The sequence below is a fragment of the Myotis yumanensis genome, unplaced genomic scaffold, assembly GCF_028538775.1.
Source record: "Myotis yumanensis isolate MYYU_CA2020_CCGP unplaced genomic scaffold, mMyoYum1.0.hap1 SCAF_19, whole genome shotgun sequence".
Taxonomy (NCBI): Eukaryota; Metazoa; Chordata; class Mammalia; order Chiroptera; family Vespertilionidae; genus Myotis; species Myotis yumanensis.
In genome coordinates, this window is record NW_027223770.1 from 18,238,051 (window position 1) to 18,250,293 (window position 12,243).

The following is a 12,243-nucleotide window of genomic DNA, read 5'->3' on the forward strand; positions in this document are numbered from 1 at the left end:
GATAGCCAGCGCTCTCCTTCCTTTTCAGCGTGGGGATCAGGCAGGGAGGTGGGGTGATTCTTCCCCTAAATCAACAACAAAAAAATCAAAGCTCATATGCCTAAGTGGCTTTGGGGAACCTTAGATAATGTTTCTTGCTAAATTCCCAGGAATAGTAGAGAAAATCCTTAAGACAAGCTTAGGGTGATCCTAGCCATTCTGTACTTATTCAAACAAGTGAAATGGATTGGGACTCCCCGTGCGGCCAAAAAGATATGAGTATGGCTGTGTCTCAAAGTGGTTATACCATGGGTTTGAAGCCACAGCAAGCTGAGTTTGACTCCTGGCCCTGATACTTATTTTATAAGATCGGGCTCTTAGCTCCCCTGCACCTCAGTCCCCATCTCCGGAAGTGGATGGTAACAGTGGCTACCTCCCGGGAGGGTGAAGTGAGAGATGTGAGCATTGAAGTTCTCTGCTTGTGCCTGGCACTTGTTAAGCAGTGAATGAATGATACCTGTCATCACTGCCTAGAGAGGGAAAGTGTGGGGCCAACGACTCAGTGCAGAACTGGGCATTTGGCATAGAAACTCTTACATCCCATTGTCTTCTCCCACACACACAGCACATTTTCCTGGAACCCTGGTCTAGAAAATCTTGACACAGTGCCGTGTCTTGTTCAAGTGACACGATGAAGAAGCCACTAATGGTGGTGAGGTGTGGTGTGTGTGTGTGAATATGTGGTACCAAGTCAGGGAATGAGAATATGTGTACCAATTCTTTGGTAATTAGATTATTGTGACAGTCCCTCTAATAGGTGAAAGTTATCATTGTGACGTTCCAGCTTCTTTCCATTTTCTGGAAAAGATGTGAGTCTTCAATTTTTAAAACTCCCTCAGCATATTTCCAGATCGAATTAAAACCAAAGCCCTAACCAGTTTGGCTCAGTGGATTGAGCGTTGGCCTGCAGACTGAAAGGTCCCAGGTTCGATTCCGGTCAAGGGCATGTACCTTGGTTGCGGGCACATCCCCAGTAGGAGGTGTGCAGGAGGCAGCTGGTCGATATTTCTCTCTCATCGATGTTTCTAACTCTTTATTCCTTTCCCTTCCTCTCTGTAAAATATCAATAAAAATATATTTAAAACAAACAAACAAAACAAAACCCAAAAGCTATGGAAATAATTCTGTCTGTAGAAATAGCAGCAGGCTATGGGAAAGTCAGCAGGGAATCAAAGACTGCTCTGGAAATACGGAGTTGACCAGTTGTCCATGCACCAAACCACCTTATACCTTCCCTCCAGCTTTTGTTGTCACTTCCCCTTAGCACTCCACTCATTTATTCTTTCTTTCAACAAACATTTCGGAGCCTGAGGAAGGTGTTCCATATTCACCGCAGCCAGTAACCAACTGAACCCGGTGCTTCTGTTGTTTTCTTGGGATCTGCCCCCTTGAACTCTTCTTGGTCAGAGTTGTTGAAGAGAACCGAGGCGAAATAAGGAGAACAGCTTGGTTATTGAAAAGCAAAAAAAACCCGATTGTCTGAGAGGGTGTTGAAAAGCCAGCAAGATTTCAAATGGGAGGAGGATCAAAGAGTCTTGGGAAGGGAGGAGGCAGGCCCTGTGCACACAGAAGCTCTTGGGTCTTAGGGAGAATAAAAGATCCCAGTGTGCTGGCAACAAAGAAACGCTTGTGCATTCAGGGGCCTTTGGGGTGATGAACAGCCTTGGCCCTGGGCACTGGCTGGGTGGCTCTAGGCTCAGGGTGCTGCTCCCCAGGAGAGTGGAAGGTCCCAACCATCTGAATGGGGGCAGGCGCCGAGGACTCCTTATGTCCAAGGGAGACCCAGAGACCGCAGCTTTAGATGACTGAGAGCTGCCGAAGGGCAGAGTCTGCGCTTTCCTTCCCATTCATTCCATCTGTCAGTGATTCCTACCTGTCTCCCGTCTTCGGATATCTTTAGTAATTATGGTTTGTCCTTCTCTTGGTCCTTTATACCAAGGTTTAGTCTTACCAAGTGGACTTCAACAAACTTGGCAAATAGCTCAAAACACACAGACCAACTAATAGATGGCTTGTGGCCATATTGAGTATTCTCTCACGCATCTAGGCCAAGCATAACAGTTCTAGGCACACAGGAAAATGTCAAAGTGGTTTAACTTCTTTTTGTTTTTGTCTCCTAATAATACCAAGTAAAAGTAGGTGGCAAAGAGGTCCACAAAGTAGGTTAGGGAAACATGGTAAAAAACTCTAAGTCAAATAATTTCCCGTTCACCTTCCAAAATGTACAACTATTGTAAAGGCTCTCGTGTACCCTCCAAGGTCAGGGTAGTTTGGGGTTATAAATTCTCTGAAACCCTTGCTCTGCTACTTCTAGTATGTGACTTTGGGTAAATCACTGAGTTTCTCTGGACTCTGGGCTTCATCTGTAAGCTAGGCATGATTTCTACATTGTACAGTTTTGCAGGACAATTTAACAAGTCTCTGGCAAAGAGTAGATGTGAGTTAGGATTAGTTCTGGGTGAGACCAGTTCAGAGTTTAGGACTTTGTATTTAATTCACTCTGTTATTTCATAGTTGTTTCCTAGGTAGGATTCTGGGATCAGGGAAAATTAATCTCAAAGAAATGGGGTCATCAGGAAAGAGATGACGGCGTGGTGGGGATTGCCATGCTCAAGTTCATCCTGGAGGTCAGCTCCCTCATGATGCTGTCTTGTGCTTGGACACCATGGACGGATGCCCATTTAGACATTGTTAGAGGAAGCCCAAGAGCTGGACAGTGTGTGGTTAGGGAAGTCATGTCCCAGCAGTAAAGAATCAGTGACTTCTGCATTTGTGAGCTGGGCCAGAAACGCAACCCAGGCATCCTGACATCCCGCCCCATGCCTAACGATAAGAACATTCACTCCTGCTCCCTGCATCCGGGAATAGACATCCCCAGAGCCAAGAGGGTGACATCAGGGCATCCGGTGAGCTCACTCTGCTGCTGATTTGGATGTAGAGAAGTGGTGTCAGAGCTCTGAGAGAAGGGCTTTGCAGCCTGGGCTTCTCAGAGGGCAGTGGTGGGAATAGGTCCTTCCCTGGAGACTAGAGGAGGCAGCCATGTGCAGAAAGAACCACTGAAGCGTGGAAGGGGAATGGAGAGAATGATTTATGAGTAAACCCTAAAGGGCAGAACTTGCCGGCTTGACCCCGGCACCAACTGAGGGGCGTGGGAGAGCATTCTGCAAATATTTAAGAGGTACTGGTGCCAGAGAATTCAACGTCTAAACCTAGATGGAAGGAAGGGAGGGAGCACAGAGCTATGTCCGTCAAGAAAAGCTTTCCCAGAGCCATTGGAATGCAGGCCTTCTCTTTCAGGGACCCTTGTCCGTCTGGGCATCTCCCATGGCACAGGGTCTAAGGGCTGACAGATTCCAGCACCCAGACCACATGGGCCAGATCACTTCTCCTGTGGAGAAATTATGCAGATAGAATAAGCAAAGATAGGCAGTGAGAATAAGACAAATGGAATAGCCATGTCCTTTGTTTTAATGTCCTGTTCTAAATGGTTTTCTGAGGATCTGTGCTATCTGGCTTGTTCTACCCTCCCCTGATAATTTCCTATTTTATCAAGCCAAAGCTTCTCACAGCCCAGCTCAACCTCAAATGGCACATATTGTCATTACATCACCTTGCCCCAACACCTTGAAAAGCCACCATACCCTCCTGCATATATTAAAGGTTCTGAGATGTCCTATGGCAAAGAACTCTTTTGGACTTTGTTTATCCTAATATTTTCCTAATATGTGTGATCATGGAATTCTACTTTAAATAAACATGTTATATGCTGCCTTGAGGCTTTCTCACTTGGTGATTCATGTACAGTGGGGCCTTGACTTACGAGTGTTCCGACTAAAGAGTTTTTTGAGATACCAGCTGTCTCTCCGCCGATTTTTTGCATTGAGTTGATAGAGTAATTTGAGTTAACGAGCTCCTTAACGAGCTCGGTCTCAGAACGAATTAAACTCGTAAGTCAAGGCCGCACTGTACGTATGACTGGCACCTTCAATTACCTGGCAGGTGCCTTAGTGCAAAGACTACACATCCTGCTGCCTTTGCAACTCCCATAGCACCTGGCAAACCCAGGTGCTCACAACATTTGTGTTTAATTAAAAGGCAAGAGGAGCTCAGCTGGCATGGCTCAGAGGTTGAGCATTGACCTATGAACCAGGAGGTCACGGTTGGATTCCTGGTCAGGGCATAAGCCCAAGTTGTGAGCTTGATCTCCAGTGGAGGGCATGCAGGAGGCAGCTGATCAATGATTCTCTCTCATCATTGATGTTTCCATCTGTATCTCTTCCTCTATGAAATCAATAAAAATATTTTTTTAAGAAAGGCAAGAGGAATACTAGAAACAAAGAGAAATATCAAATGACAAAACTGGAGAAAATTTGCAGTATCAATACAAAGGAATGCTAGCTTAAACATAGACATTTTTGTAAATAAGTAAGAAAAACAATGAATGCTGCAATAGAGATGGGAAAATCATGAACAGTTAATTCACAAAAGAAGAAATGCATAAAGCCTATATGTATGTATATATACATATATATATGTCTTTAACCTCGCAATAACAAAAATATGAAATAAAAAAATGAAGTACTGTTTTATCAATTAAATAGGCAAAAAGGAAAAGCTGGGTTAGAGAGGATACAGGGAAACAAGCTTCCTTGCACATTGCTGGCTTTCAAGTAAGTCATATATAGTTAGTTTTAAGGTGTGCTAAAAATAGGAACATTCCTATCATGAGCCATTTATCAAAAATGTGTTATTACTGGATGTATATTTCATAATATGGAATATCAAAATTCACTCAGCTGCCATTTGACTGGGCCTTTAGGTCGTTTCCAAGGTTTTGTCTGATCTTTGTTTCCTTAGGATCAAATTTTAACAATAATATGTTAGTCATATACTGCTATGTAAGAAATCACCCCAAACGAACTAAATATTATATGACTCAAAAACAACAACCCTGGTTTCTGTGGGTCAAACATTTGGACAGGATACAGCAGGGAAACTGGTGTCCATTCCATGGGAAGCCTAGAAGCCTGGGGCTAGAGTCTAGCCGCTAGACTCAACTGATGTCTCCCTTACTCAATGTCTGGCATTGATGCTTAACTGGGGCTGTCAGCCGAAACCCCTACATGAGCCTCCTCGAGTGGCCTGGACTTCCCCACAACATGGTGGTTAGGATTCAAGGGCAAGGGAAGGGCATTGTGTTCAGGTCCTCTGGCTGCTGGAACAAAGTACCACAAATTTGTCCTCTTATTGCCCTGGCAGGCAGAGGTCTGAAATGAGTCTTACCAGGCGAACACCAAGGTGTTGGAGGGATGTGTTTTTTTTGGAAGCTCCAGAGTAGAATCTGTCTCCTGACCTTTTTTAGCTTCTAATACTGCATTCCTTGGCTTGGAGAACCTTCCTTCATCTTCAAAGCTGGCAGCGTCACTGCCTTCTTCATGTGGGTACATCTCCCTCTCATCAGTACAGCTGTGATTGCATTTTGGGCCCAGAAATCCAGGCTAATCCTCCCATCTCAGGATCCTTAACTTCCGCCTCTTTTGCCACATACGGTGGAATTCATTCACTGAATAGTGTTTGCCAGAGGCTAGAGGTTAGTAAAATGGTACAAACTTCCAGTTATAAGATACATAAGTGTTGAAGATCTAATGTATAGCATTGTGATCATAGTTAGTACTATGGTGTTATATACTTGAAATATGCCAAGAGAACAGATCTGAAGTGCTCTCACACAAAATAATGATACCTGTGTGAGGGGATGGTTGTGTTAAGTTGATTGTGAGGATCATTTCACAACGTAGATAGTGTACACTCCTTACGTTGAACACTTTAAGTATGTTACAACTTTATTTGCCAATTATATATCGATAAAGCCGGAAAGAAAAAGGTACCGTTTACAGGTTCCAGGAATTAGGATCTGCATATCTTTGTGGGCCCATTTTCAGCCAATAGCAATGACCATGGGCTTTTCTTTCTCTCTAGCTGGTTTTACGGGAGGCCGTCCAGTCATACAGTGGGAGCTGCAAGTAGAGTTGGAGACTGGTGCGACGACGGTGGGCGACATGGGCTCTGGGTCGCCTGCTTGTGCAGCTCACTCATGCTCTCTGTGCTGCCCAGGCTCAGACACCCTTCCCATTTTAGAAGGACTGTCCTGGGATAGCATTCACATTAGGGACACTGCTGGCTTTGAATTTCCTGGGATGACACTGGATAACAAAACTATACCAGTTGCAGGTGCACATTTCCACAGCACATCATCTGTACATTGCATTGTGTGTTCGCCACCCCAAGTCAGGCTACCACCGATTGACCACTGACTGTGTGCCAAGTGCTGTGTTGTTTCACATGGGCTGTCATGGACCCATTAGCACTATGCTATGGGCTTGGCCTTATTGTTAGCCTTATCATAACCTCTCTGGATGCGTGAGCGATCTGCCCCAAATCTCACCAGCGAAGTAGAAGATTTGAACTGGGGCCTCTCTGACTCCAACGTCTGTGCCTCTGTTCTTGTCCACACTGCCTTCCCATTTGAATCCCGCCTCTATCTCCTCTTCCATCAAAGCAGTGACATCTGGGCTGTTGCAGAGTCCCCTGAAACCCCAGTGAAATCAACAGAGAGTGCTATGGGAGAAGAATTTGACTATAGACCACTCTCCGAGGCGTGAGTGGTACTGGGAGGTTTTCCTTCAGCCCCACATTGTGTTAGGAGGAAGCACAGCTTGCTGAGCGTTGGTTGCTAAGCTTGCCAAGGGCACGCAGCCGTGACTCGGGTCCATGTGGAGGAAGCAGCCGTGGCGGTGGAGAGGAAGGGAGCCACTCCCGCCAGATGCGCCTTCCCTCTTCCCCTGACAGTAAATGCAGCTTCAGGACACTCTGCTCTGCAGGGCGGGCCAGGGGAGTCGTGGGAGGAGGGGTGGTGAAGGATTTATTTTCCGGCTGACAAAAGGCCCAGGGAACCCTTGTGGGAGCTTCGTCGGGGTCTCAGGTCGTTGATGCAGAGCCATACAAGAAGAAACGCCGGACCACCCTGCTCTGGCAACGCGTTCGGTGCTGTCTCCCTCTCTGCTCCTCCATCCCTGGCGCGCGGCTGTGCCAGCGGCTGGCTCAGCATCTCTGGCTGGCTTCCTCGCTCTGGCAGCAGACTTTCTAGCTCCTTCGCTGAGGGATTTGTCCTCATTTCAGGGTGGGCAGCTCCGCACCTTCCAATTACACAGTCAGTTTCTTGAGAAGAATGAGATAATGGATCTGAAAATTCTGCCATGGAGGAAAAGGCAAAGAATGAAGAAAAACCCCCCAAAGCATTGTTCCTGCTCATGCCCCAGGCCCAGTGGGCATTAGGTAGAAGAAAAGAGCTGGATTGGCCAGAAAAAGTAGAGGTGTTTGGGGAAAGGTGGCAGGGAGGGAAACTCCCGGTGGAGAAGTGTCCCTTCCCCTGGAGACAGATGAACTAGGGGCCATGGGGACGCTGACCCAAGACCTCTGAGATCTAACAGCAGCACCACGCTCAGGGCCTTGCGCCTACCCCTCCTGGACACTCAGGGATAGGAGGATGGTGAAGGTTAAAGGTTGCCTGGAGTAATCCTCTCCTGATCTCCATCTGATGCTTGGTTCTCTTTGGCAACTCACGCTGTCATCTGCCCTCTGGTTGAACACATCCAATTATGGTAACTCCCTCTGCTCTGAGGCAGAGCCTTTTCTTCTTGGGCACATCTGTCACAATGTTCCTTCTTGGACTGCTTTACCATTGAGACCCTCCCTGGTCCACTCTAAAATCAGAGGTAAAGAATTATGAGTAGGAATCGGAGAGATACGCTCCAAATCGATTCTTTCTTCTCTATTTCCCAAGCACTCGTTCCTTTACCTCTAAAGGAGGCGGAGGAGAGTGGGGAGCAACTGAGGAGGAGATGCCCAGAAGCCCACACTCAGTTGGACGTGCCCCGAATCCCCTGCGCTAATGAGACGAATTCATCCCAACTGCCCTTTTAGTAAAAGGCACCCCCAGCAAGAGGCTGAATTTCCCCAGGCGAGGGGTGGCAAGGCCTTGCTGTTGCCCTAGGACACAGTTATTCCCAATGCTCAGAAAGTCAGAAAGTGATGGAGTAAGGAGAGACAAAGGAGGGGGTTTGGGGGAGAAGAGAGAGAGAGAGAGAGATGGTGGGGGTAGAGGAAGAGGAAGAAAAAGAGTGAGAAAGGGAGAGAGAGGGAAACACATGTCACATGAAGACATGAAGAGACACTGAGAATGAGTATGTCACAGGGAGTGACAGTAAGTATGGAAAGAGTTACAGAGAGAGGAGTGGATAAAGGAAAAGATATAAGGCGCCTGAGCGTTGGTTGCTAAGGGTGAGGGGGTGGGGGGTGGGTTTAGTCCATAATGGCTCAGGTTTCCGGCTGTAAGTTCTCTGTTGCTTCTACTCCTGAGCAACCTGACTCCGCCCAGAGGGTGGCCCCAGGCTGGGTGGTTTCTGATCTGTGCGGACATGATGCTCAGGTCCAAGCCGGGAAGCGGTACCCTGACCACCCCAGGGAGATGGGCGCTGGGTGAGTGGTTTTGGACAGAACCTCTGAGGGCAGCCATTTGGCCATCGCCCCAGCCCTGATGCCTGTCACCATCCAGGCATCTCCTTGCTGTCCAAGAGGCTGATGGGAGCTGAAGGGTGGGCTCTTGCCTCTGAGCTGGAGCCCCACAGCTGCCATGCATTCAGCTCTGAAGCCAGGCAGAGGGCTGAGATGGAACGGGAGGAGCGGGGTGCACACGTGCAGTCAACCCCGAGCGCTCCCCACATCTGGATCCGCTTATGAGATAAGAGGAGAGAAATTCCTTCCCTTCCTAGGCTTTGGGAAGACAGCCTACGGGTGGGGTGTTTGGGTTACAGACCAGGATCCACACTGGCTGGGAAGTGGGCAGTGTTTTCAGTTTGTTTTTACATTTTCACCAGTGAAACTTGTTTGCAAAAATCTTCTCTAAACTATGAAACTATTAATTGGTACCTGTATTCTCACCACAAGCCAGTGAGGAATGTAGTCCCCATTTTATTTTTGTTATTATTATTATTTTAATTGATTTCAGAGAGGAAGGGAGAGGGAGAGAGAGAGATGGAAACATCAATGATGAGAGAGAATCATTGATTGACTGCCTCCTGCACGCCCCACACTGGGGATCGAGCCCGAAACCTGGGTATGTGTCCTGACCGGGAATCGAACCGTGACCTCCTGGTTCATAGGTCAATGCTCAATTGCTGAGCCACGCCGGCCGGGCTATAGTCCCTGTTTTAAAGAAGAGAAGACAAGTGCAGGGAGGCTCAAGGGGCTGTGCAGAGACTCGGCATCCAGTGCTCTCTCCACCATGGTGTCCTAGCAGCTGCTCTCATGCAGGCTCAGGACAGGCTGGCCCTGGGTCTTGGTAGCTGGGGGGTGGGCAGGACTTGGGCTCTCATTCCCTTTAGAGGCCTCCCCACAGTATCTATGGAGCGTGTGGAGTAAGGGAAGAAAAGCATTCACTCTTTGCTTTCCCTTTTCCATAGTCAAGCCCTGGCTGCTAAGCACAGGCCAGTGATAAGACATCTTAATCCTGCCGGGGTCCCAGGAAAGCACATTCTCATTAAAAAATGAGAGAGAAGGTTTTCTTCTCACGAGAAGCCCTGGAGCAAAGGGAGAAACCACTGGGCACCAACCATGCCGACCACCATAATGTTTCTGGTAATCCTCACCACACTGCCAGGCAGGTTCTCTCCGCCCCATTGAACAGGTGCGGAGACTGAGTCTCAGACAGAGCAGGTCCCTCATAAGGGCCACGCAGCTGGTGAGCAGCAGAGGTGGGGGATGGCTCCTCGTTGGCCTGGTGACAAAGCGTGTTGCACGACTCTGCCTGTCCCCCTCTGGGCTCATTTCTTCTGACAACTGCTCGCTGTCGGGCTGACATTCCTGCAGTTTACTCAGGAAGTTACCATCTCTCTCTTCTGCTTGTGATGGTCGCCATGCTCTAAGAGAAATGTGGAGTGGATGTCAAGGTGCGTAAGCATGGCCTGGGTGGCCCGGCTTCTCCTGTTCCCTTCACCTGCCCTCCATCAACCACAGAGGCCCTCTGTGCACGAGGAAAGTGTGGGGCAGGGCGGCAGGTTGAGAATGGAGCCCCTGCGGTGTGCAAACTTGGGCAGGAGACCTCCCGGGCCCTCGCTTTGCTTCTCTCTAACACCGGGGTCCTCGGAGTGGCATCGGCAGACCTCAGTGCTCATGCGCAAGCTGCACTGGCTATCTGCATGCAGCATGCAGCTTCTGAGGAAAGGGGGGCATTAATGGCCTGTTCCCACTCCTACCCCATGAATCACACCAGTTCTATGTTTCAGTCTTGCACATTCCACTGACGAGTGCCACTTCCTGGTGTCTTACACAGATTCCATAGCAAGATTTGGCCAGGATCCTGCAAGGGAAGAGAAGCGACAGAGACTGCGGGGTGGCCTAGGCTCTGGGCCATGACCCCTGGGCCCACCCTAACTTGTACAAAGGCATGAAGGGTGCCAGCCATCCCCCAGAATCTTTTCAGAGGCACTGAAGAACATGGCCAGTTTTTTTTTCTTTTTAGATGTTTTTATTGATTTCAGAGAGGAAGGGAGAGGGAGAGAGAGATAGAAACATCAATGATGAAAGAATCATTGATCGGCTGCCTCCTGCACTCCCCCTACTGGAAATCAAGCTTGCAAACTCCAGCATGTGCCCTTGACCGGATTGGAACCCGGCACCCTTCAGTCTGCAGGCCGATGCTCTATCCACTGAGCCAAATCAGTTAGGGCTAGCATGGCGAGTTTTACAGTCTTGATCTGGTCGTGTGCTGGCCAGGATGACACCTGAGGTTGGTCACGGGGTCTGATTCCTTAAGGTGAACCCACAGGCTGCAGTAGAGGCCTGCAGTGTTGCCTTCCCTGTCTGGGAGTTTGGTGGGAAGCACCAGGGTAATAATCCTGATCTTTATCTCTAGCCAGCCCTCAGACATAGCTGCAGCCCCTGACAACAGTAATTCTCCCGTGGACAGTAACGTGTGGGAAATCCGCCAGTTTGAGCCTGTACTGTACATTCCTTTTCTTGACAGAACAGAGCTCAATGAATATTTCACCTTCAGAATCTTGGCCACAGTTGGGGGTTTGTGAAACTGTCTAAATCCAGTTTATCAGCAGGAATAAATGCCCTCAGACTTAAAAAGTGGGAAGCAGAACTTGGCTCCATTGGGCTGGTGATTTATGAAGGAACAGCCAGCTGGGACTGGATGAGGCGGGAAGGGGAGGGAAGGAAGCAGGAGTCTGTGGGACTCCACTCACAACCTATAAAAGCAGCAACATGTACTCGATCGAGAGATCATATTCCAAGATACATTTCCTCCTGTGAAGGATACGGCGTCTGGTATCCATCACTTGGTAGGGACGGTGGGACTCTGTAGGGAGGTGCCGGTTGGGCCTGCATTGGGTCCAGGGCTGGATCTGCCAGAGCCATCGCCTTGAGGTTGTGTGTGCTTTCCTTAGGCACCCACAAGACCTGGATTCCCACTGCCCATTGGGCTTTTTCCTTCTACCTTCTGCCAGCTCCTGAAACTCCATTCCCTCCATAAATCCCCTCAGACTGAAGTCCATGTAGTATCTATCCTCTCCCTCCATGATTATTACTTCAGGATATTGCGTGGCCCAGGCAAATCAATAGTTTTTCTAATTTATATATTTGGCCTTCTGTTCTGTCTCTGTGACATCTTCAAGGTCACCTCCCTGCCACACACCGGTCCCCCCACGCCGCCCCCCACTTCCCTGCAGATGGAATCTCAAAGAATAAGCTGTGTGTTTGAGACCATGGGATCAGGGTCAGACCACCTGGGCTGGCATCTTAGCCCAGCCTCTTAATAGTTGTATGGTTTGAATGAGTTTTTTCCTGCGTGTTGTTTCCTCATCTGTAATATGAGGACAATCACGGTGCAAGTAAATCCATTATTTAGAGAATTAAGTGGGATGATAAATTAGCTCAGTATCTTGCACACGTTTATTATTCATTACATGGAATCTCCTCAGACTGGTGATGGTGATGATGATAGCAGTGATGGTGATGATGATGGTGATAGCCGTGATGGTGATGATGATGGTGATGATGATGGTGATGATGATGGTGATGGTGGTGGTATGATAGTGAGGGTGATGATGATGGTGATGGTGATGACAGTGATGGTGATGA